General features: G+C 46.6%; 1 protein-coding gene and 1 long non-coding RNA gene across 3 annotated transcripts in view; one reads left to right on the top strand and one right to left on the bottom strand.

The window, feature by feature from the left end:
- Positions 1-27,691, bottom strand: part of LOC126355778 (tyrosine-protein phosphatase Lar) — a 1,814,905-nt gene that overhangs the window by 1,665,844 nt on the left and 121,370 nt on the right. The gene's annotated exons all lie outside the window — the stretch shown is intronic.
- Positions 1-27,691, top strand: part of LOC126355779 (uncharacterized) — a 297,536-nt gene that overhangs the window by 155,864 nt on the left and 113,981 nt on the right. The gene's annotated exons all lie outside the window — the stretch shown is intronic.

Genomic DNA, 27,691 nt, shown 5'->3' with positions numbered 1-27,691 from the left:
TCCCTGTTCTGCGTTAACTGTTTCAAATACTTCGGGTCTGTTTGTCACCAGAAGGCCTAATATATTATGGCCACGAGTCGGTTCTCTGTTTAACTGCTCAAGGTAGTTTTCAGATAGAGCACTTAAAAAAATTTTCACTGGATTCTTTGTCCCTGCCACCCGTTATGAACGTTTGAGTCTCCAATTATTTCACAGGGGGCTGATTTCAACAGGATTACAATCGGCACTCTTCAGTGACGAAACGATCTAAGAATCACGAACATTTGCAATCAGTTCGACAAGAAGGTGTGCGCCACTATCTGTATGAAATAAAAGATTTATAGACAAGATATTGATATATATGTTTATATGAAAATACATTTATTACCAATTTCATAATTACCTAGTAATAATAAATAATATATACTTATCGATAACAACTTGGGACCTTAGTCCTCTCTCCGGTAAACTGTCCATGTTTCCAACCTTTAAACATTGTAACTCACTTAGCAACGAAGTTTTTAACTTTCAAGTACTTTAGCAGCTGCTCCATATGAAAACTTCGATCCCTTTGGATGATTTACAAGGAACACTGCCTCGGGACGCTTCAGAGAATTTGCACTTATTTTCAACTGCAACCGACAAAACGAAACGTTCAACTCACACACTGTTTGTACACTGCGCAAAGCCGCATTGATTACAGATTCGAGACGACTACAACAGATGTCGCTACCAAATCTGCATTTAAAATGATGGCGGACATTTTCTTGTGGAACTGACTGCAGCATCAAAGACACATATCTTTCAGAGACGATATCCAATAATTTAATTTTATTTTTTTTCGCCACACTTTCGCATGGTGGGAATTGTATCGAAATTTCACGGTCAGAAAAGTCAATAAAGAATGACGGAAGCCAACCACAACGTATTGGCCAGAAAATCCAGCGATGGGAGAAAAGAAATGGAGTTATTTAAGGTCCTAATAGCGTGCGGGATTAGTCGAGCGGTCTGAGGCGCTGCAGTCATGGACTGTGCGACTGGTCGCGGCGGATGTTCGAGTCCTGCCTCGGGCATGGGTGTGTGTGTGTGTCCTTAGGATAATTTAGGTTAAGTACTGTGTAAGCTTAGGGACTAAGATTTCAGACAGTTTTTTTTTTGAAGGTCCTAATATTTAAGTTTTTTCATAATCAACTACGCAGATGTGAGAAGACACACCATCGCTGTTGGAATGCGCTTTCATAACGCGACGAAATGTATCTGCGTGACTTTTGCATTACTCGCATCTTTAAATGTCGCACACCGGGAGGATCTTTACGAAAAAAATTGTTCAAATGGCTCTAAACACTATGGGATTTAACATCTGAGGTCATCAGTCCCCTAGAACTTAGAACTACTTAAACCTAACTAAACTAAGGACATCACACACATCGATGCCCGAGGCAGGATTGGATCCTGCGACCGTAGCAGTCGCGCGGTTCCGGACTGCAGCGCCTAGAACCGCATGGCCACCACGTTCGGCGGATCTTTACACTGATGTAGCTTACTCCATTTCAGAGATGTGTCTTATTATTGAATCAAGGTCAAAGATTTGTTCCACACATGTCTTTCCTCTAAGGAAACCACCTTGATTTTCCCTATGTGTTTATCGAATTGCTCTTGTTAGTACTGCACCACAAACATACTTTTAAGTTAGTGTGAGCAGTGAGAGTCCCCTGGAACTACGGGCATCTGTTACATCTCATTTTTGTTGAGGGGAGTGTGCGTTACTGCACACTAAGCAGACTTTTTTTTCAGTCACGACTAAGTATTTCCTTTCCTTTCGGCAGCAAGATGCGTGATTCGACGTGGAGGAGTTGGGGCCAGCTGTTGCGGCCGGAGTCTTCGGCGCGTCCGCGCGGCGGCGAGCAGCAGGTGTTGCGGCGTAAACCAAATTAGCAAAGAAAAAGGCCCGCTGGGAGCGCTAACAGGTGGGAAACGTTTCTGCCGCTGCCGCTGCTACCACTGCCAGGTCGCTGAGTGACGCGCGCCCGCCGCCCGGCAAATTGGGGCGACTGGCCCGGCCCGGCGCGTCGGTGGCCACAGCTGCAGCTGCGACTGAAAAGCGCTTGAAAGACGCGCCCGTAATTGCCTGCGCCTCGAGCGGCGACAGGAAATAGCCGCGTGAATAGACCGCATCAGGCCGACGCCGGCCGGACCCGACGCCGCTAAAAGCTTGCAGCCCTATCCGTTTCACCACAGCCTCGTCTTTTCATCCAGCCCGAAAGCAGTTTTCCGGTTAACTACTTCGGTCTGAAAACAGGAGAGATACCGCACATTTACTTTTTATAACTCACTGTTTCTACACCACCACAGTAGGACGCATCTTGTCGCCTGGAGATTGTAATTGGAACACTGCGGAAAAATTATCTGAAAGCTGCGATATGAAACGAATACAGGACCCTGCAGACGTTAATCTTCGAAAATACTATACTACTTTCCTAGGTTATATCCATAATCTTTACATAACTGGCACATGTTGATGTATGTACAATCATGTTATGTACAATCATGTTCAGAGAAAGCAGAACACCTTGAACAACTAGAGTCAGGACGTTCACATTTGCAGGACACGTACATTACTCCACGATTGGCCATTAAAATTCCTACACCACGAAGATGACGCGATACAGACGCGAAATTTAACCGAAAGAAAGAAGATGCTGTGATACGCAAATGATTAGCTTTTCAGAGCACTCACACAAGGTTGGCGCCGGTGGCGACACCTACAACGTGCTGACATGAGGAAAGTTTACAACCGATTTCTCATACACAAACAGAGGTTGACCTTCGTTGCCTGGTGAAACGTTGATGTGATGCTCGTATCGCGATATTGCTGCTCGCGTTGGTCGAGATCCAATGACTGTTAGCAGAATATGCAATCGGTGGGTTCAGGAGAGTAATACGGAACGCCGTGCTGGATCCCAAAGGCCTCGTATCACCAGCAGTCGAGATGACAGGCATCTTATCCGCATAGCTCTAACGGATCGTGTAGCCACGTCTCGATCCCTGAGTCAACAGATGGGAACGTTCGCGAGACAACAACCATTTGCACAAACAGTTCGACGACGTTTGCAGCAGCATGGACTATCAGCTCGGAGGCCATGGTTGCGGTTACCATTGACGCTGCATCACAGACAGGAGCGCCTGCGATGGTGCAATCAGCGACGAACCTGGGTGCACGAATGGCTAAACGTCATTTTTTCGGGTGCATCCAGGTTCTGTTTACAGTATCATCATAGTCGCATCCGTGTTTGGCGACATCGCGGTGTACGCACATTGGAAGCGTGTATTCGTTATCGCCATACTGGCGTATCACCCAGCCTGATGGTATGGCGTGCCATTGGTTACACGTCTCCGCCACCCCTTGTTCGCACTGACGGCACTTTGAACAGTGGACGTTACATTTCAGATGTGTTACGACCCGTGGCTCTACCCTTCATTCGATCCCTGCGAAACCCTACATTTCAGCAGGATAATGCACAACCGCATGTTGCAGGTCCCGTACGGGCCTTTCGACTGCTGCCCTGGCCAGCACATTCTCCTGATCTCTCACCAATTGAAAACGTCTGGTCAATGGTGGCCGAGCAACTCCCTCGTCACAATACGCCAGTCAGTACTCTTGATGAACTGTGGTATCGTGTTGAAGCTGGATGGGCAGCTGTACCTGTACACGCCATCCAAGCTCTGAATCAATGCCCAGGCGTATCAAGGCCGTTATTAGGGCCAGAGTTAGTTGATCTTGGTACTGATTTCTCAGGATCTATGCACTCAAATTGCGTGCAAATGTAATCACATGTCAGTTCTGGTATATTTGTCCAATGAATACCCGTTTATCATCTGCATTTCTTCTTGGTGTAGCAATTTGAATGGCCAGTAATGTAACTGATTTTATTCTTCACCTTTTGTTACAGCTGTAAAACACTCGAACGCAGTTTAATTCCCCCCATTAACTACTCTACAAAGACATCATTTTGATCGTCCCAATGGTAGTTTGCGCCACAGTCATTTCATATTTGTTTTTGGTTATCTGTCAACTCTTTTAACACTGGGGAAAAGCCACCTTCCGATGGAATAATCTTTCTGCAAACACCAACAGCTCGTGATATTTGAACACAGACTGTTAGTAAACTACGAGACACAGATCTCTACTAAGGGGACCAGCACAATTGATAGGCAGCGTGACTGCCACAGTGTGAGCACGACACGGCACAGAATGATGCCCGTCACGCTACTGTACGATTAGCTTACATTGCCGCCAACCTCCCCGAACCATTCCAAACGCATCTTTACTGGTCTAGTGGAGCTCACTATCCATCACACGAACCTTCCAGCAAGTAGTTTCTCCAGTATGTAGTGATCTAAAATTTAAACGTTCTCCAATACCACTCGTGTTATTAAATAGTATCCCTCTTTTGAGGTAGAATTAATCGTCACGACGTAAAGAAACATGCTGCAATTCTGATTTTAACGATTAATACCGGAAGTGAAGTTAAAATCTTCTGGGATATTAGGCCGCGTTATGTTTCTTCTAAAAAACCGTGTTCTAGCAGTAATGGACACCAAAATATCCTGAGGAAGATCCCAGCAGAGGGGTCGAAAAGTCGAACATTTTAGAAGAAACATGACGCGGCCTAATAACCCAGAAGATTTTAACTTCACTTCCGGTATTAATCGTTAAAATCAGAATTGCAGCATGTTTCTTTACGTCGTGACAAAATACAAATGGAGTGAATATTAGCATATTGTACATCTTTCGAAAGTCAAAGAACATGACATGAACTTGGGCACTGGTGTTAACTGCTTTTTATGTCGTTAGGACTGTATTTTAAAATGGCTCTGAGCACTATGGGACTTAACATCCCAGGTCAGCAGTCCCCTAGAACTTAGAACTACTTAAATCTGACTAACCTAAGGACATCACACACATCCATGCCCGAGGCAGGATTCGAACCTGCGGCCGGCCGGTGTGGCCGAGCGGTTCTCGGCGCTTCAGTCTGGAACCGCGCGACCGCAGGTTCGAATCCTGCCTCGGGCATTGATGTGTGTGATGCCCTTAGGTTGGTTAGGTTTACGTAGTTCTAAGTTCTAGGGGACTGATGACCTCAGCTGTTAAGTCCCATAATGGTCCGAGCCATTTCAACCATTTTTCGAACCTCCTACCGTAGCGGTCGCGCCGTTCCAGACTGAGGCGCCTAGAACCGCTCGGCCCCAGCGGCCGGCGATTGAATTTCATTAAATTATTATTATTATTACACATTTCTTTAACATTGAAGAACTGAGTTTAAAGTATGCCACGGTCCAAAGAACGACACGCGAATCACGTACATCCAATTTAACTAACACACTCCTATCGTTACGGACGTTGTCATTACAGTTCAGTAAGGTGCAGTAACACAAGCGGAAACATGTTCCTGGAAAATGGGGACTCCTGTTATCAGCTACGAACATTTTGTTTCTCAGTCCTTTTAGTACCCATACAAGGCGACTCACACAGAATAATCACAGTAATGAAAACACATGGACCAACTATTTGTTCTTGTTTACTGCTCCCCGAAAGTAGAACTATGACAGGGGAAAATCACTGGCAGTTGGAATCGTGTTTTCGAAATTAACGGTGGCGAAACAAACTTATCACCCGGAATGATGTGGCAGAATGAAGATTGCCTGCACAGCTCAACGAACAAACAGTGACGAGTAGTACGACGGCCTCTGCACTTAGCAGCCTCGTGAGAACTTTCCTGCCTGGGTCACCGGTATGCTGCAGGCGAAGCTCACGCCCGATTGAATAGATTTGGCGATACTTTGCCTCCGACTGGAATTCCATTTTTACGTTTCAACGCGGTCGCTGTTTCGACAATCGCAGCATTTTCTGTAATTTCACGGTGAGACGAGTTTATATTCCGTGGCCGAACATTACAAATTCATATGTAAATACTGCTGTTTCTACCTTTCATTTGTTGCTTTGTTTCGACATCTGTGAACCGTGGCGTGCTGTTATCCTCAGGTGTAGCACGCAGTTACACCAGCTGTGCGCTAGTGTGGAAAAAAAAGAGAGCATAGATTAGTTGCCACGATTCTCGTAGGAAAATGTGACACTGTGGCGCTGACACAATGAGTTTCAAAAACATGGGGCTTCGTGCCACTAGGGTATGTTTTGCAGCGAAAGCCTTTTCATAACCCGGGTCATTCGAGCGTGAACAACCTGCACAAAGGGAATGTAACGCTCCACCAGATTCAGTTACTCTTCTGGTTAGCAAAGCGAGCAGTAGTGCTCCCAGAAACAGGATCACACTGACATCTCAAGTCCTTGGTAATTAAACACGAGTACCACTTCTCTCTTACATAAGGTATTGTAGCAAACACTGACAGCAGGCGTACGAGCGTAATAACGTTCCCCATAACGGATTTGTCTGCGATATGAAGAGGAAGTGCAAGTGTGACACAGTGTTACCAGACAAATTTCTGTCCTATCACGTACTGAATATATACACGAAATTGAAATAAGAACACCGTGAATTCATTGTCCCCCAGGAAGGGGAAACTTTATTGACACATTCCAGGGGTCAGATACATCACATGATCACACTGACAGAACCACAGGCACATAGACACAGGCAACAGAGCATGCAGAATGTCGGCACTAGTACAGGGTATATCCACCTTTCGCAACAATGCAGGCTGCTATTCTCCCATGGAGACGATCGTAGAGATGCTGGATGTAGTCCTGTGGAACGGCTTGCCATGCCATTTCCACCTGGCGCCTCAGTTGGACCAGCGTTCTTGCTGGACGTGCAGACCGCGTGAGACGACGCTTCATCCAGTCCCAAACATGCTCAATGGGGGACAGATCCGGAGATCTTGCTGGCCAGGGTAGTTGACTTACACCTTCTAGAGCACGTTGGGTGGCACGGGATACATGCGGACGTGCATTGTCCTGTTGGAACAGCAAGTTCCCTTGCCGGTCTAGGAATAGTAGAACGATGGGTTCGATGACGGTTTGGATGTACCGTGCACTATTCAGTGTCCCCTCGACGATCACCAGAGGTGTACGGCCAGTGTAGGAGATCGCTCCCCACACCATGATGCCGGGTGTTGGCCCTGTGTGCCTCGGTCGTATGTAGTCCTTATTGTGGCTCTCACCTGCACGGCGCCAAATACGCATACGACCATCACTGGCACCAAGGCAGAAGCGACTCTCATGGCTGAAGACGACACGTCTCCATTCGTCCCTCCATTCACGCCTGTCGCGACACCACTGGAGGCGGGCTGCACGATGTTGGGGCGTGAGCGGAAGACGGTCTAACGGTGTGCGGGACCGTAGCCCAGCCTCATGGAGACGGTTGCGAATGGTCCTCGCCGATACCCCAGGAGCAACAGTGTCCCTAATTTGCTGGGAAGTGGCGGTGCGGTCCCCTACGGCACTGCGTAGGATCCTACGGTCTTGGCGTGCATCCGTGCGTCGCTGCGGTCCGGTCCCAGGTCGACGGGCACGTGAACCTTCCGCCGACCACTGGCGACAACATCGATGTACTGTGGAGACCTCACGCCTCACGTGTTGAGCAATTCGGCGGTACGTCCACCCGGCCTCCCGCATGCCCACTATACGCCCTCGCTCAAAGTCCGTCAACTGCACATACGGTTCACGTCCACGCTGTCGCGGCATGCTACCAGTGTTAAAGACTGCGATGGAGCTCCGTATGCCACGGCAAACTGGCTGACACTGACGGCGGCGGTGCACAAATGCTGCGCAGCTAGCGCCATTCGACGGCCAACACCGCGGTTCCTGGTGTGTCCGCTGTGCCGTGCGTGTGATCATTGCTTGTACAGCCATCTCGCAGTGTCCGAAGCAAGTATGGTGGGTTTGACACACCGGTGTCAATGTGTTCTTTTTTCCATTTCCAGGAGTGTATATATATTCTAGCCGTCTGCTGGCCGGACTTAGATATTTATAGTCACTACATTTACCTTTTATTAATTCTGAACACTACAAACAGAGATTCTCTCATGGTGGTATGTGGCACTAGCGCCACTGGGGAGCTGACCCGGTGGGAAACACTCTGGTATATGGATGCATACCTCAAAAAATGGTTCAAATGGCTCCTAGCACTATGGGACTTAACATCTAAGGTCATCAGTCCCCTAGAATTTAGAACTACTTAAACCTAACTAACCTAAGGATATCACACACATCCGTGCCCGAGGCAGGATTCGAACCTGCGACCGTAACAGTCGCGCGGCTTCGGACTGAAGCGCCTAGAACCGCTCGGCCACCGTGGCCGGCCGGATGTATACCACCTGATTCAAATCACGTAAATGAAATGAAACAAAGGAAGATGCAATGACATGAAAACATACACTCATTGACTGGATCGAGTTCGTATGCGTGATCCTTTAGGATAAGGAGACAGACAGTGAAACGGTGGAAACCCGATTTCGACTCACGGTCGTTAAACACAATTCTCATTTATTGTTCCGTCCCACATGCACATTTTTAATTAGTTTAAATTATTCGATCCCTCTGGACCTTCTTCAGGTCTTCGTCTTGCCTCCTCACAAGGGAACCTCCCCATCGCACCCCCCTCAGATTTAGTTATAAGTTGGCACAGTGGATAGGCCTTGAAAAACTGAACACAAATCAATAGAGAAAACAAAAAGTTGTGTGGATGTATGAAAAAAATAAGGAAAATATACAAACTGAGTAGTCTATGTGCAACATAGGCGACATCAAGGATAACGTCAGCTCAAGAGCGCCGTGGTCCTGTGGTTACCGTGAGCAGCTGCGGAACGAGATGTCCTCGGTTCAAGTCTTCCCTCGAGTGAAAAGTTTTTTTTATTTTCAATTATTTTGCGAAGCTGAACAGGTAAACAGAGCAGTATTGTTTACGTGATCGTGTGTCAATTATCCAAGTTCAGGCACTAACACATAATCAACTTCGCTCTCCAAAATTCCAGGAGATGTTCAGATTTGCTTGGACGTATGCAGGATTTGACGGCCTACACACGGAAAAATTGGAAAACGTTAAAAACATATGTTTTGACCGAGCACAATGAAAATTGTGCGATTATGAAACTGTTGCATTCATTTATTGCCGTTTATGTGACAAGCTCTTACGTTTTCATCACTTTTTCGGAGTGATTATCACAACCACAAGAAAACCTAAATCGCGCAAGGTAGAAGAATTCTTTTTACCCATTCGCCAAGTGTACAAGTTAGGTAGGTCGACAACATATTCCTGTCATGTGACGCACATGCCGTCACCAGTGTCGTATAGAATATATCAGACGTGTTTTCCTGTCTATGAATCGCAAGGTTTTGCGGTGCGGTCGCAAAACACAGACACTAAAATTATTACAGTGAACAGAGACGTCAATGAACGAACGGACAGATCATAGCTTTGCGAAAACAAAGAAAGTAAACTTTTCACTCGAGGGAAGACTTGAACCAAGGACCTCTCGTTCGACGGGTGGTCGCGCTAACCACGGGACCACGGCGCGCATGTCCTCACACTACCCATGATGTTGCCTATGGACTACTCAGTTTCTATATTTCGATTATTATTTCATAGTTCCACACAACTTCTTCCTGTTTTCTCGATTGATCAGTGTTCAGTTTTTCGAGACCTATCCACTGTGCCAACTTGTAACTAAATCTGAGGAGGGTGCGATGGGGAGGTTCCCTTGTCAGAAGCCCGTATCAGAGCAATGCACATTTTAATTAGATTACATGTTTCGATCCCACTGGAAGATGATCCAGAGGGCTCGAAAAATGTAATCTAATTAAAATGGTTCAACTGAGACGGAACAATAACTGGGAATTATCTTAAATATCAATACAGTTGCTGAATCTCTCAACATGATTCAGCCGGCTACACTGAAAGTTTTATTACTTTACCACATGTTCGTTACGTTTCCTGTTCATCAGAGCCCCTGAGCGATTTTCAGTGGCGTCGTCTCATGTTACCCATTTGTGCATTCCTTTTATCCCCGTTGACTAGTTTCATTTCAAAAACGGCTTCCAGAGATCATTCCGTTTCTCCGTATGCTGATAAACATTCAGTATGTTGCGCAGCCGTTTGCTTTCATCTCAATAATTTCACAAATGTGTACACGAAAGTCGTGTATAATCATATATGTGGATCATTTGTTCAGGAGAAACCGTAACAGGACGTCCAGATTACCAGTGTTAATACGAGCAAGTTTTAATCCGTTAATCCGGTGGTAATATACAGAGTACATGAAATTCCAGTGAGCAACTGTCATTTTTCAGATGTTGCTTGCACGTATTCAGCTTAACTGCAAGTGCCTTTTTAACTGTATCCTTTTAAAAATTAAAAGTTTTAATCACTACGCGGCACCCATCTGACTGAATTTTGATGAAGACTTTCACACTTACCAGTCAAAACAGAGGCTAAAAGCAAACTATACGTTGCACCTTCATGTAAGATTGCAGAATATCGTCACAAAAATTTCGCCTATCGACATTTATGCTGCTTGGCAAAAACCTGCCGCTATTTCGTAGGTTATCACCAGATTTTTCTATCTACCCTCGTAACACGTTTTATATTGACTCTTTATTTTTTACAATGACACGGCCATCTCCAATCAAAGGCAAATACCATAGTTTACATTTACACTTTCAGAATCATACATTCAAGCTATACCTGCGCCACACGGATCATTCGGTTTGCAAATTCACAAAGGGAGTTCGCCAGGAAGTACAATACTGGCTACAGTATCGTTTATATTAAAGTTTCTCTCCCTTTGCAGGTGGGATTGCCGGATAGCGTAAGAGCCGCAAATTCGCAAGAATATTACAGGATAATATACACTTTATTTATTTACTCAGGCTGTTCTGCTTACATCGGAAAGGGGTTTCACACTTTAAGCACCTTTTTTACATCATAGTTACCTAAAAAATAACGATTTTAATATGAAAAATAGTATTAAGATGATGTGTCTATCGTGATAATGTGAGTAAATAATACTGACTATGAACTAATGAAGTTAATACTGGTACTACTTCGGTTACTGCTGCTGCCCCTAATAGTGACAATAATAATAATAATAATAACAATAAAAATAACAACAATGGTAGTGGCACATAAAAAGCATTTATAGGTGTACCAAATAGATACTTTCTGATATAGCGAGTTCTGAGAGGAAACCTAAGGAGATTGTAGCAGTAAGAATAATGGGAAATGTGGAAGATTTGGTTCGAAAGAGGGGGGTACAAGGGTAACGAGTGTGTACAGGGACAGTGGTAATCATATGTGATCGGAGGCTTTCCCGGCGTATGTATTGTTTCCCTGGGTTCTCGGGTGTCCAGCCGGATGCGATCGGTGAAGTCCCACGATACTTCGGCTAATACGCTTTCCGCTATCATCGAGTGGTTCTGATGGAATGGTCTGTTATTTATGTCCGTCAGTCGAGCTTCGATTCCCTGCGCCGACGCTCGATTGCGGCCGCCGACCCCGGCCCGCGCCTGGTGGTGGTGGAAGATGCAAAATCCTGTGGAGTGTCCCCGGCGGCCGTCGTGGACGGATCTTGTGTTCGCTTGAGACGTGACTCCTTGATGGAGCTAAGTAAGGGTTTCCATGCCTTGCTCGGTTGACAACCTCTGTCTCGGTTTATGAGATTGTCAGAACGCTAGGTAGTTCAGTCAAGATCGAGGAGACATATGAGGAACAGTGTACGGTGATAAGAAAGGTGAAAGCACAGGGCCTGCAAAATATTTGCGCTTCTCTGCACACAGCCAGGATATCTGTGGAAGCGACTGTAAAATATGGTCGGCGAGTCGATCATCACGGATACAACGAACCAGTTCCAGGCGCCATGAACTTTGCTTAGAAAGGCATTGCAGGATAACGTTGCTGTAAACAATAACTGGAAGTATAACTGTTAGTACAAGTTTCTGTTTCAGATCAAGAGGGAAGAGTTTTTTTATACACTCCTGGAAATTGAAATAAGAACACCGTGAATTCATTGTCCCAGGAAGGGGAAACTATATTGACACATTCCTGGGGTCAGATACATCACATGATCACACTGACAGAACCACAGGCACATAGACACAGGCAACAGAGCATGCACAATGTCGGCACTAGTACAGTGTATATCCACCTTTCGCAGCAATGCAGGCTGCTATTCTCCCACGGAGACGATCGTAGAGATGCTGGATGTAGTCCTGTGGAACGGCTTGCCATGCCATTTCCACCTGGCGCCTCAGTTGGACCAGCTTTCGTGCTGGACGTGCAGACCGCGTGAGACGACGCTTCATCCAGTCCCAAACATGCTCAATGGGGGACAGATCCTGAGATCTTGCTGGCCAGGGTAGTTGACTTACACCTTCTAGAGCACGTTGGGTGGCACGGGATACATGCGGACGTGCATTGTCCTGTTGGAACAGCAAGTTCCCTTGCCGGTCTAGGATTGGTAGAACGGTGGGTTCGATGACGGTTTGGATGTACCGTGCACTATTCAGTGTCCCCTCGACGATCACCAGAGGTGTACGGCCAGTGTAGGAGATCGCTCCCCACACCATGATGCCGGGTGTTGGCCCTGTGTGCCTCGGTCGTATGCAGTCCTGATTGTGGCGCTCACCTGCACGGCGCCAAACACGCATACGACCATCATTGGCCCCAAGGCTGAAGCGACTCTCATCGGTGAAGACGACACGTCTCCATTCGTCCCTCCATTCACGCCTGTCGCGACACCACTGGAGGCGGGCTGCACGATGTTGGGGCGTGAGCGGAAGACGGCCTAACGGTGTGCGGGACCGTAGCCCAGCTTCATGGAGACGGTTGCGAATGGTCCTCGCCGATACCCCAGGAGCAACAGTGTCCCTAATTTGCTGGGAAGTGGCGGTGCGGTCCCCTAAGGCACTGCGTAGGATCCTACGGTCTTGGCGTGCATCCGTGCGTCGCTGCGGTCGATGTACTGTGGAGACCTCACGCCCCACGTGTTGAGCAATTCGGCGGTACGTCCACCCGGCCTCCCGCATGCCCACTATACGCCCTCGCTCAAAGTCCGTCAACTGCACATACGGTTCACGTCCACGCTGTCGCGGCATGCTACCAGTGTTAAAGACTGCGAGGGAGCTCCGTATGCCACGGCAAACTGGCTGACACTGACGGCGGCGGTGCACAAATGCTGCGCAGCTAGCGCCATTCGACGGCCAACACCGCGGTTCCTGGTGTGTCCGCTGTGCCGTGCGTGTGATCATTGCTTGTACAGCCCTCTCGCAGTGTCCGGAGCAAGTATGGTGGGTCTTACACACCGGTGTCAATGTGTTCTTTTTTCCATTTCCAGGAGTGTATTTTCGTAGGGCATGGACAGATGCTTATGCCTTCTTGCAAACTGCTTTACTTGCTCAGTCTAAATTAGATTTTCATGTATTGTTACTCCTAGCCTCTTTGTTGAGGAAGAGAAGTTAGGGCTACAGATGGTGGGGGTTCTCGATATTTCGGGTTTTGGACGGACTGAGCTTTAACCGTATATCTACGTCAATGTTGATAGTTCATACAGGCCGCTACTGAGATCTCGTTCGCTGTCTCCTGGTTTATTTGCATTTAGATACAACTGTAGGACATCACCGTATGTGTGGCATTTGTAGAAGAACGAAACTACTGAAACGTCGTAGCCAATCAGTGAAAAGAGTAAAGGAGCTAAAACCTAACGCTCGGGGACGCCTCATACGACTTGCGTCCACTGTGACTTTACGGTGACGCACATAACGCACTGCTGGCGAATCCTCAAGTATGAGCGAAACCACTGCACTGCACTTGGCGAGAAATTTAAGCTGCTAAGTTTGGCAAGTAAAATCTCGCAGTCAACAGTGTCAAAAGCTTTGCTGAAGTCTAAGAAGCACTCGACAGTCGCCTCTTTTGCATCAGTGGCTAGCTTCAAACCATCTGTTACCTTTATTACAGCAGATGTTGTGCTGCGATGTTAACGGAAACGTTACTGGTATTCGTCTGCAAGGTTCTATGTAGTTAGGTAGCTTGTTAGCTGGTCGTGGGCTATACATTCTAAGGCCTTGGACAATGCAGGAAGAATCGGAGGGTGCTGCGGCAACGTCCTTTTTTTTTTTGGTAGTGGCTGAACTGGCCCCTGTTTCCAGGCCCCAAGGAAAGAAATTACGATTAAGGAGTAGTTGAAGGTGTATGTTATAACGGGCAGAACGAGATCAGTAAAATCACAATGGCCGTTGACGTCAGGAGGGTTTTCACACTCAGTGGAAATGCGCGTCCATTTCTCATCGGGGGGGGGGGGGGGGGGGGGACGTATGTCGCTTCCGTACCCAAGTAGCCTCATTCGTCGTAGGGGCAGCTCATGTTACAAGTTGATGAATATTTTTTTTGGTAGCGTTCGTGGTTAAATTACAGAGTATTACTACAGTCATTTAGAACCTACTGGGGGGACATGGACAAAGGGATGTAGTTCGGTACAGGACCGCCCCTGAAGAGGCGCTTGTTATTTTCCATTCATTCTTCGACCGGGTTGTTAGTGATTCCTTCAAATGCCCAACGATGACTTAGTTTGCCGCTTTGTCACATCCTCGCAATATACTGCGAATTTAACCGGAGCTGACTACAACGAGGAAAAATGAGCAATACTAGGCAGATAGCTTTGACCTTTTCTTCTACAATCGAGTTCCTCGGGAGCAATATGGAAGAGATAACAAGGCACGAAGGAGTGTAGCGTCTTGGGACGAGCACAGCGTCTTGGAGCAGCGCACAGTTGCGGCGCACAAGAGATGGCCGGCCTGCGAAGTGATTACCCGCGAGACGTGCTGGACGAGGGGTGGGGAAGCGTGGGTGGGGTTAGCGGAGCGGGGGAGGAGAGGCCGCTGGGTTCGAACGACAATACCCCGAGAAGAGGGCGAGGAACGCGGCTGCGGCAGACGAGACGGAAGCCGCCCAGGAATGCAATAAGCGCCCCTCCGCCTCCAGCCAGCTTCCAGCCGCGGCCCGCCCCCGCAAATAAAAGCGCCGGATAAATAGAGAAAAATGAGCGCTGCGGCATCCGCCGGCGCTCTCCTTACATTAAGACAAAACACGCCGCCACTGAGGGCACGTGCCCATTACGGGCCCCTCGATATTTTCCCCTGCATATTCTAAGTGCGCGCACAGTTCCATGTCGACCGGGCACTGCGGAAGAGGGCACATCCAACACTTTTGAAATGTCACTGTGATATGCGCAGGCCATGTTGAAGGCGAAAATTTATGATGATGCCTGCCACATCGGACCGAGCGACGTGGCGCAGTGGTTAGACACTGGACTCGCATTCGGGAGGACGACGCTTCAATCCCGCGTCGGGCCATCCTGATTTAGGTTTACCGTGATTTCCCTAAATCACTCCGGACAAATGCCGGGATGGTTCCTTTGAAAGGGCACGGCCGATTTCCTTCCCCATGAGACCGATGACCTCGCTGTCTGGTCTCCTTCCCCAAACAACCCAACCCCTGCCACAATAACTGACATCTCCCGTCACCAGAATGAGATTTTCACTCAGCAGCCGGAGTGTGTGCTGATATGAAACTTCCTGGCAGATTAAAACTGTGCGCCGGACCGAGACTCGAACTCGGGACTTTTGCCTTTCGCTGACAAGTGCTCTACCACCTGAGCTACCCAAGTACGACTCACGCCCGGTACTCACAGCTTTACTTACGCCAGTACATCGTCTCCTACCTTCCATACTTTACAGAAGCTCTCCTGCGAACCTTGCAGAACTAGCACTCCTGAAAGAAAGGATACTGCGGAGACGTGGCTTAGCCACAGCATGGGGTGGCCGGGGGGGGGGGGTTCAGACTGAGATTTTCACTCTGCAGCGGTTGTGCGCTGATGTGAAACTTCCTGGAAGATTAAAACTGTGTGCCGGACCGAGACTCTAATTCGGGAAGTTTGGAAGGTAGGAGACGAGGTACTGGCATAAGTAAAGCTGTGAGTTTGGTTCGTGAGTCGTACTTGGGTAGCTCAGTTGGTAGAGCACTTGCCCGCGAAAGGCAAGGTCCCGAGTTCGAGTCTCGGTCCGGCACACAGTTTTAATCTGCCAGGAAGTTTCATATCCCGTCATATTTTCGACTGAGGTGATTTTTTTTTCGTTCTTGTTACAATGGACCACTACCCCTTAGCATAAGAATACGCGAAATGTAAGCAGTTATCAGCTGAAACGAAAACGAACACCAAGAGCTGAGGAAATAACGGGTCGCGTCTGTTTAACCCTGCCTGACACAGTCAAGTCGTTTAAATATGTGGGCGTAACATTGCAAAGCGACATGAAATGTAACGAGCATGTGAGCACTGTGGTAGGAAAGCCAATGGTCGACGTAGCAATTCATTGGGAGAATTTTAGGAAACTTTGGTTCATCTGTAAAGGCTCAAAAATGGTTCAAATGGCTCTGAGCACTATGGGACTCAACATCTTAGGTCATAAGTCCCCTAGAACTTAGAACTACTTAAACCTAACTAACCTAAGAACATCACAAACACACCCATGACCGAGGCAGGATTCGAACCTGCGACCGTAGCAGCCCCGCGGTTCCGGACTGCAGCGCCAGAACAGCACGGCCACCGCGGCCGGCTCATCTGTAAAGGAGACCGCACATAGAATGCTAGTGTGTCTTATTATTGACCAGTGCCCGAATATTTGGGATTCGCGCCAGGCCAGATTAAAGGAAGAAATCGAAGCAATTCAGAGCTGCGCTACTAGATTTGTCACTGGTAGGTTGTAACAATACGCAAGTGTTATGGAGATAGTTTGGGAAATGAAATGGGGATCCCTGGAGGGAAGGCGACATTCTTTTCGAGCATCACTATTGACAAAAATTTAGAGAATTTTTTTGAAGCTGGCTGCCACAACATTTATACTGCCGCCAACATACATTTTACGTAAGGACCACCAAGGTAAGACACGAGAAATTAGGGCTCATACGGAGGCATGTAGACAGTAGTTTTTTCCTCACTCTGTCTGCGTTTGGAAGCAACTAGTAGCGGCACAAGGAACTCTCCGCCACACACCGTACAGTGACTTGCGGAGTATGTTTGTAGATGTACATGCAGATGTAGAATACTAAATAGGGGGACATGTTACATAGTTACTAAATCAACGTAAATTTTATCACGTACTCCTTATTGCATTCAAAGAAAGTCATTGTGTATAGTTTATGCACTAGTTAATTACAACTGCAAGGTCTCCAATGGTAGGTCGCATACAATAGTAAGTATTGCTGCCAACAACAATCATAAATTTTACGAGGGATAACTGAGAGATAATATGCCTAACACTAGAGAAACGTAGATAGAATGGAATGCTTGTGGATAGGCGTGTACAATGAAATTCAGACTTTACATGCCAGTTGTACACTTTCCTACTGGTCGTGGCCCATATCCGTCATTTTTACACGGCATTGCCCAACGTCGCTGTGCTACAACGAACGTCACACCCAACCATGCAGAACGGTAAGAAAGCTACACCACCAAGTCTCTAACTAAAGTTTAAGGAATCGGTGAAAAATCTAAGAATACAGTACAGGCCACCGTTGGCACAGCAAAGGTAAAATTACAGTAACTACAGCGCGCACGGAGATACACTGAAAAGCCATAGCAACTAGCACAGCTGCCTAATAACGTTAAGACCCCCGCCAGCACGCAGAAGTGCCGCAAGAAGTCATGGCATGAACTCGATTGAAGTAGGGCTGGAGGAAACTGACATCATCAATCTTGCATGATTGAGGGGGTGGAGATCTATTGAGGAGCACGTTGCAAGGCATCCCAGATATGCTCAATAACGTTCATGTCTGGGGAGTTTGGTGGACAGCGGAAGTGCTTGAACACAGAACAGCCACTCTGTAGCAATTATGGACGTGGTGTCCTGCTGGAATTGCCCAAGTCCGTCGGAATGCACTATGGACACGAATGGATGCAGGTGATCAGACAGGATGCTTACGTACGTGTCACCTGTCAATCGTATCCGACGCATCACGGGTCCCATCTCACTCCAGCTGCGCACGCCCAACACCATTACAGAGCCTGCACCAGCTTCGAGAGTCCCCTGTTGACATGCAGGGTCCGTGGATTGATGAGGTTGCCCCCATACTCGTACACGCCCATCCGCTCCATGCAATTTGAAACGAGACTCGTCCGACCAGGCAACTTGTTTCCAGTCATCAACAGTCCAATGTCGGTGTTGACGGGCCCAGGCGAGGTGTAAAGGTTTGTGTCGCGCGTTATCAACGGTACACAGTGGGCCTTCGGTTTCCAAAGCCCATATCGATGTCTGGCTGAAAGGTTCGTACATCGACACTTGCTGATGGCCCAGCATTTAAATCTGCGGCAACTTGCAGAGGAGTTGTACTTCTGTCGCGTTGAATGATGCTCCTCAGTAGTCATCATTCCCGCTCTTGCAGGGTCGCATCGATGTCGGAGATTTGATGTTTTACCGGTTTCCTGATATTCACGGTACACTCGTGAAGTGGTCGAACGGGAAAATCCCCACTCCATCGCTATCTCTGAGATGCTGTGACCCATCGCCCGTGCGCCGCCGAATATAACACCACGTTCATACTCACTTATTTCTTGATAATCTGCCGTTGTAGCAGCAGCAACCGATATAAGAACAGCGCCAAACACTTGCTGTCTTATATAGGCGTTACCGACCGCAGCGCCGTATTCTGCCTGTTTACATACCTCTGTATTTTAATACGCATGCCTATACCAGTTTCTTTTCACGGTTCAGTGTATTTCAGCAGTTATTCTTCCCGTACCCCATACACTACTGGAATGGGAAAAAAGCCAAATACGAGATGCAATGACAAATACACTCTGCCCTGCACTACAGAGAGATTTGTAGACGACAAGTGTATACGAGAGTAGCATCCGCGTGCCTCTGTAGAAAGTAGCCACGTAAAACTAGGACGGAGAAGCAGACTGTAGTTCCAATGTTTCTTCGACGACAACGTCACAGAGATGAAGTTTCGATTAGGGAAGAAAATTAGCCGTACCTAGAGACGTAAAACTACTGTAGACTATCATTAAGTAAGCGTAGACTACGGTAGTTTTCCTAGTAGCTTTGATCAGGTAAGATCGTGACTGTGTTACCCGCAAGTTACATGTGTTGCATACCAACCGGGCGTTACGTCATTTTGATCACGTCTTTGGGTGTGCGATCAGTACATTCCCCTAAAAACGGAGTGAGGATATATGAACACCAGCGTAACCTATGCAACAATTTTGATCTACACAGTCATATCCTTGTCTGTTAATTATAAATAACAATACTTACAGCAAAACTGAATTTGTCAGGCTTATTTCGATTTTATTCGAAAATTGTTGATTTGTAACGTCAGACAGAGGGACGACGTAGTAAAAATATAAGAAAAAGTACCAGTTTATAATATAGCGCTAGAAAACGCAATTTCCTAATAGAAAAAAGGCAAAATTAAAAAAAAACACAAAAAGAAATCGTATCAAACATTGCTTCAGTACTTAGTCGAGCATACATGAAACGTTTCTCTGTTATTTATAAACAATTTCCACGCTTATCAATAATAACAAGAAACTCTTGTCTTCCTGTTCTACTGAGTGCAAAGTAAAAACAACAATAATTATATACCTTTTCACGTTTGTTCATTTAGTCTGTATTTGCACCAAAAGTACAGTACAGGCCATTAAAATTACTACACCATGAAGAAATGCAGATGATAAACGGGTACTCATTGGACAAATATATTATACTAGAACTCACATGTGATTACATTTTCACGCAAATTGGGTGCATAGATACCGAGAAATCAGTACCCAGAACAACCACCTCTGGCCTTGATATGCCGGGGCACTGAGTAAAACAGAGCTTGGATGGCGTGTACAGGTACAGCTGCCCATACAGCTTCAACAGTTCAAGAAGAGTAGTAACTGCCGTATTGTGACGAGCCAGTTGCTCGGTCACCATTGACCAGACGTTTTCAATTGGTGAGAGATCTGGAGAATGTGCTGGCCAGGGCAGCAGTCGAACATTTTCTGAACAGGACCTGCAACATGCGGTCGTGCATTATCCTGCTGAAAAGTAGGGTTTCGGACGGATCGAGTGAAGGGTAGAGCCACAGGTCGTAACACATCTGAAATGTAACGTCCACTGTTCAAAGTGCTGTCAACGCCGGATGATACGCCAGTATGGCGATGACGAATACACGCTTCCAATGTGCGTTCACCGCGATGTCGCCAAACACGGATGCGACCATCATGATGCTGGAAACAGAACCTGGATTCATCCGAAAAAATGACGTTTTGCCATTCGTGCACCCAGGTTCGTCGTCGAGTACACCATCCCAGCCGCTCCTGTCTGTGATGCAGCGACAAAGGTAACCGCAGTCGTGATCTCCGAGCTGATAGTCCGTGCTGCTGCAAACATCGTCGAACTGTTCGTGCAGATGGTTGTTGTCTTGCAAACGTCCCCATCTGTTGACTCAGGGATCGAGACGTGGCTGCACGATCCGTTACAGCCATGCGGATAAGATGCCTGTCGACTGCTAGTGATACGAGGCCGTTGGGATCCAGCACGGCGTTCCGTATTACCCTCCTGAACCCTCCGATTCCATATTCTGCTAACAGTCGTTGGACCTCGAGCAACGCGAGCAGCAATGTCGCGATACAATAAACCGCAATCGTGATAGGCTACAATCCGACCTTTATCAAAGTCGGAAACGTTATAGTAGGCATTTCTGCTCCGTACACGAGGCATCACAACAACGTTTCACCAGGCAACGCCGGTCAACTGCTGTTTGTGTATGAGAAATCGGTTGGAAACTTTCCTCACGTCAGCACATTGTAGGTGTCGCCACCGGCTCCAACCTTGTGTGAATGCTCTGAAAAGCTAATCATTTGCACATCGCTGCATCTTCTTCCTGCCGGTTAAAATTCGCGCCCGTAGCACGTCATCTTCGTGGTGTAGCAATTTTAATGGGCAGTAGTGTAATTGTTTTTGTTACACGAAGGCGCAGGAGGTATTCGATCAACCAATTTTCTAGTTATTAAATACACAACAGACTAACACTGAACGATGTGCGGTTCTAATTACATGCAAAACAATCAAAAAAACAAAAAACAGAGAAAAGTCGTCGGCTTCCAGTTTCTCAAGTTTTAAAATGGCTCTGAGCACTATGGGACTTAACATCTGAAGTCATCAGTCCCCTAGAACTACATAAACCTAACTAACCTAAGGACATCACACACAGCCATGCCCGTGGCAGGATTCGAACCTGCGAGAGTAGCCATCGCGCGGTTCCAGACTGAAGCGCCCAGAACCACTCGGCCGCAACGGACTGCCCCAGTTTCTCATCATAAAGTCATTTATGTTTCATTCACTACCAATTCTACCAGAACTATCGGCTATCCCACTATTTGCAAGGTCACTTATGTACTGTACCAAAAATACGGAACTGTACTTTTGGTAGAGCGCAACAGTAGCCATACAGTTTCAAAGGAACAATCCTGGCCTTCACCTTAAGCGACCTAGGCATAACCAGAATTTAAATGGCCGGGTAGGATCTGGAGTGAAGCCCTCGAGAATATACACTGGCGCTTCAGTGCATGACACTAATGTACTGCCACACCACTACGCCACCTCGCTCTGTGTCAAGCTTGAGAAACATCCAAAGATACCAATAACCTTGCTATACTTAGATTAAAGTGATGCGAATGCCTAAGATCTCAGCATTGTACTCTCTTCTTTCCCATTTAAAGAAATTAACGACCCATATGTGATGACCAGCAATTATCGAGAAGGTAAACCTCAGTAAAAAAAAAAAAAAAAAAAAGAAGGTAGAAACAGTTGCAAATAAAGCTATGCTTATTGACGTCCACTATCGTAAGAGTGAGCGCTGTGTACACGTTACGTAACAGAACTTATAAAGGAATTAAATTGGAGCAAAAGTCCGCAATCATGTTTGTATTACGCAACTGGAATAAAGAAATCGAACAGGCCTCATTCTTTCAGTTTCCGAATAACCAAATTCGGGGAAGAATTCCGAACCGGCAAACTAGCAAAAGAATCGCGATATGAAATTAACCGACGATCGTTTGCGGAATATAATGCACAACAGACATGATTTGATTCAGTACGGGGTGGATATTATTAGCTTGTGAGTGTGATTTCTGTTGCGTGGCGTTATATTCATTCCGACAGATGTCATCAATGTGTTGTGCCACAGCACGTAATCGAATGAGCGGCACATCATCAGCGAAACGCATTAATGCTACAAGATGCAAAGTGGAAGCGGGGGTGCCTGGCAGTTGCAATCAAAGCTGGCGGCATACCTTTCTCTCTCTCTCTCTCTCTCTCTCTCTCTCTCTCTCTCTCTCTCACACACACACACACACACACACACACACACACACAATACACCGCTATGTACAGAGACGTCACGTCACCGCAATGACACGCAATCTACAACGCGACAACATTTACACGTGTTCCTTTCCATCGTGGCTAACAGCCACATTCATCCAAGCGCTGCTTCGCTACAACTGAATCCACATCACTTTCGCTGCACGCATAGCACCGTAGCGTTGCCAACATGCTCTGCAATACCTGGAATTTCTCTAAATCCTTAACTTCCAGGAAAGAGTGTATTAAATGCCGAGGAGTTGCTGTTCAGATGACTTTCGGTACTTAGGTCACCGAATACTATCCACCATCAACCTTTACGCTCTACACCGAAACCCTAATACCCTGCTCATATTAGGTATTTTAAATGCATTTTCTCAGACCTTTTTTCCGAAAAGTTAGAACAAGCTACACCTGTTTGTAATCGCCTTTTCTACAGATTTGGAATGCATGGCGTTCACAAGCAATGATTGTAAATGTGCATTGCAGCCGATGGGACACAGTTGAGCATATATGAGAAATTCACAAAGGTACATTGGAACAACCGAAATAAAATGTTCAAACGTACCTACGTTTTGTATTTTAATTTAAAAAACCTACCTGTTACCAACTGTTCGACTAAAATTGTGAGCCATATGTTTGCGATTATTACAGCGCCATCTATCACATAGCGAAACAAGTGGTCCAACTAAAACATTCGTATTTCTTCAAGTACTACACGAATATGTAATTAAAAATGGGGGTTTCTATTTAAAAAAAAAAAACTTAGTTTATATCCGTTTGTCCTATGGCAGCGCCATCTAGCGGGCCAACCATAGCGCCATCTGGTTTCCCCCTTAAAGCTAGATGAATTTCGTTCTTCGCAGTTTTTTCGTTTCATGCTTATTTCGTGAGATATTTGGCCCAGTCACTATCAATGGACCACACACTATATCCAAAAAGGTACGGCCAAACTTTCAGCAAACATTCCTCACACACAAAGAAAAGATGCTATGTGGACATGTGTCCGGAAACGCTTAATTTCCATGTTAGAGCTCATTTTAGTTTCGTCAGTATGTACTGTACTTCCTCGATTCACCGCCATTATTTCATACCTGTGCTGCTAGAACATGTGCCTTTACAAGTACGACACAACATGTGGTTCATGCACGATGGAGCTCCTGCACATTTCAGTCGAACTGTTCGTACGCTTCTCAACAACAGATTCGGTGACCGATGGATTGGTAGAGGCGGACCAATTCCATGGCTTCCACGCTCTCCTCACCTCAACCCTCTTTATTTTCATTTATGGGGGCATTTGAAAGCTCTTGTCTACGCAACCCCGGTACCAAATGTAGAGCCTCTTCGTGCTCGTATTGTGGACGACTATGATACAATACGCCATTCTCCAGGGCTGCATCAGCGCATCAGGGATTCCATGCGACGGAGGATGGATGCATGTATCCTCGCTAACGGAGGACATTTTGAACATTTCATGTAACAAAGTGTTTGAAATCACTCTGGTACGTTCTGTTCCAGTGCTTTCAATTACAGGATTAACCTGATTTTACGAGAAGTAATAAAATGAGCTCTAACATGGAAAGTAAGCGTTTCCGGACACATGTCCACATAACATATTTTCTTTCTTTGTATGTGAGGAATGTTTCCTGAAAGTTTGGCCGTGGCTTTTTGTAACACCCTGTATATATACTAAGACGACAATGAGTGACAAAAACCATCATCGCTAAAAGTCAAAGAAATAAACAGCGTATCATAATACTGTAAAAGACCTCTGTTCCAATATTGCTTTGATTATCAAAAACATCAGTAATTAATTAGTAAAAATGAGGAAATTCTAAAAAAATTGTACCGTCTAAGTTACAAGCAAACTAAAAAATGACAGTACTGTGTGCGAAGATCGCACTGGGATATGCAGTTTGTAGCATCGTTTTCAAAGGAAACCTTTTGGAATTTTAGATTTAGGGAAACCCTGTAAAACCTACACGGTCAAACGGAGACTTGAACAACGACATTGCCGAATGCCAATCTCGTCTGCTGATCACTTCGCCACGTCGCCCAGTGTGTAATGGTGACGAAGAATCGTCTAGATCTTCGAACTTTTAGAGGCGACTGCTCTCGAGGATAAGCGCCGAGAGGGTGGATTTTCGGAAGACGCGCACACCGGCGCACCCGAGAACGAAATATTAAACAAACCGGTCCGCGGCCGAGAGGCAGCCGCGCCATTAACATATTGATTCTCCTCTGCCCGGCTCTCGGGCCGCCGGGGCTGGCTTTGCTGGCGCCAGAAAAATAGCCCCCGAAGAGGCGCGCCGGCCGGACGCCCGCGGATATTGAAAGAGCGGGCAGCGGGCCAGAGGGGCGCGCCGGGCGGCGGCGGGGGCGGATGATTGAATGTAAACACGTGGCGCGCCGCCGGTGAATACCAAGGAGGCCGCGCCGGGCCGGGAAGGGCCGGGCCGGGCCGGCCGGCGGAAGGCTACACGCCGCTCGTATCGATTGTGCCGCGGGTAAGATGAGGCGCGACAGCCGGCCGCCGCCAGGTGCCAAGCTTTCAAGCCGCGCCCGACCCGGCGATGCTGGCGGCACACGCGCTGCACAGTGTTCCTACCTGGGTCCGCCGGTCGCCGTGCTCTCCAAGATCCACAGACGTACCACCGACATTTTCTGGTCTCCCTAAAGTTCACAAGATGGGTAAGGATGACCCTCCACAGGACTTGTCTATGAGACCTACAACCAGCACTATTGGTTCAACAACATATTTTTCTGCCAAATATTTAGCGTCCTTATTAAAACCATTGGTAGGAAAATGTATTCACCACATTAGTAACATTGTGGATTTTATTGAGAGACTTAGCAATGTCAGGCTAAATAGTACGGATGTGCTTATTAGTTTTGACGTGGTATCATTATACACCAAGGTACATTTAAAGGACTGTATCTTATTGGCCACTATTTTGATAAGAGCATTACGGCCTTATTTGAACATGGGCTTTTATCATCTTATTTTCAGTTTAATGGCGAATTTCATGAGCAAATTGATGGTGTTGCCATGGGAAGCCCCCTCACCCCTCTGGTAGCTAATTTATTCATGGAAGACTTCGAGGACAAGGCACTGGACTCAGCAACTTTCAAACCTACAGTCTTCTGGAGGTACGTGGACGACACATTCGTGGCATGGCCCCATAGAATGGATGAATTACATCGATTTCTTGAGCATTTGAATTCCATCAAAAATGGCTCTGAGCACTATGCGACTCAACTTCTGAGGTCATCAGTCGCCTAGATCTCAGTACTAATTAAACCTAATTAACCTAAGGACATCACACACATCCATGCCCGAGGCAGGATACGAACCTGCGACCGTAGCGGTCGCTCGGTTCCAGACTGAAGCGCCTAGAACCGCACGGCCACTCCGGCAGGCTTGAATTCCATCCATGCTAGCATTAAATTTCGTTCGCCGTAAAATTGATGGCACATTAGAACATCCCGTACATCGGAAACCAACGCACACAAATCTGTATCTTCATGCCAGTAGCTGCCGTCACCCTTCACAGACAATAGGTGTCCTTAAGACCTTAGTGCATCGGGCGCACTGTATATCCGATAAAGACAATTTGCAAGAGCAGCTCACATACGTCAAGGGCATTTTTAAATCGAATGGATTTTCTCCGCAACAAATTCGTAGAGCATTCGATGCAAAACCTAAAAAGCAGGTATGTAATGGCGAAGAAGATAGAAATTCCGTCAGATCTAGTGCGTTTTTTCCGTATGTGGGTGCTCTTTCCTCGAAGATTGGCCGTATTCTTGAGAAACACTGTGTTTAGGTGATCTTCTGGCCCCTCACAAAGATTGCAGCTTTACTCGGCTCTGTGAAGGACAATTTACATATTCGTAAAGCGGATGTGTATCAGATTCCTTGCGGAAATTGTCAGAAGTCGTACACAGGCCAAACAACACACACCGTTCATGAGAGATGTGTGGAGCATCGAAGATACACACGCCTGTTACAGCCAGACAAGTCAGCTGTGGCCGAACATTGTATTGATACAGGTCATTCCATAAATTACAGTGATGTGAAGATTTTAACATCCACCTCTTCTTTTTGGTAATCTGTCTTCAAGGAAGCTATAGAAATTAGATTAGCTATCAATTTAATAAACAGAGATAATGGTTTTAATTTGGACAAAGCATGGAATTTAAGGAGTTGCCGACTGCCCACCCTGCCCCCCCCCCCCCTCCCCGCCCAAATGTCTGTGTGTTGTATAATTCATGTAAAAATGTGCAAACGTTTTATAAATATCTGCGAATCGTGTAACTCAAGAGCGGTTTGGGAACTTGGATACTATCTCATTATCACCTAATCAGATGTGGAAAACCGCCTAAAAACGTACAGGAAGGCCGACATGCCGGTACTCGTCGTTAATCCGCCGGGAGGATTCGTTTAGCTTTGTGGGCGGGTTCTAATAAATCTGTTGTATTGATATTAAATTCTATTTCTGACATACTTTAACTCTATAGAAAAATTTAAATTTTGTGTCACAGTCTACTACTGTTCTACTGTCTTTATAATTTTGGATTAGTGCATAATGTTTTCCCTTGTGCCACAGTCTTAGTATTTGATGTTAATTTTTGTCATATTCATTAATCAATTATATAATTATGTCAAATGTAGAATCTTGTAATAGTTTTCCTATTCCTAGACGATCTAAATATAGTTTTATCTCTAAGTATCGTTCTTTCCATATTTGCCTCCCATCTCCTTTCTATCTACACTCCTGGAAATTGAAATAAGAACACCGTGAATTCATTGTCCCCCAGGAAGGGGAAACTTTATTGACACATTCCTGGGGTCAGATACATCACATGATCACACTGACAGAACAACATGCACATAGACACAGGCAACAGAGCATGCACAATGTCGGCACTAGTACAGTATATAACCACCTTTCGCAGCAATGCAGGCTGCTATTCTCCCATGGAAACGATCGTAGAGATGCTGGACGTAGTCCTGTGGAACGGCTTGCCACGCCATTTCCACCTGGCGCCTCAGTTGGACCAGCGTTCGTGCTGGACGTGCAGACCGCGTGAGACCACGCTTCATCCACTCCCAAACATGCTCAATGGGGGACAGATCCGGAGATCTTGCTGGCCAGGGTAGTTGACTTACACTTTCTAGAGCACGTTGGGTGCACGGGATACATGCGGACGTGCATTGTCCTGTTGGAACAGCAAGTTCCCTTGCCGGTCTAGGAATGGTAGAGCGATGGGTTCGATGACGGTTTGGATGTA

This window comes from Schistocerca gregaria, chromosome 3 (assembly GCF_023897955.1).
Source record: "Schistocerca gregaria isolate iqSchGreg1 chromosome 3, iqSchGreg1.2, whole genome shotgun sequence".
In the NCBI taxonomy this organism is placed as follows: Eukaryota; Metazoa; Arthropoda; class Insecta; order Orthoptera; family Acrididae; genus Schistocerca; species Schistocerca gregaria.
Note: the sequence above shows the minus strand (reverse complement) of the source record. Positions and strands in the feature narration are given on the sequence as shown.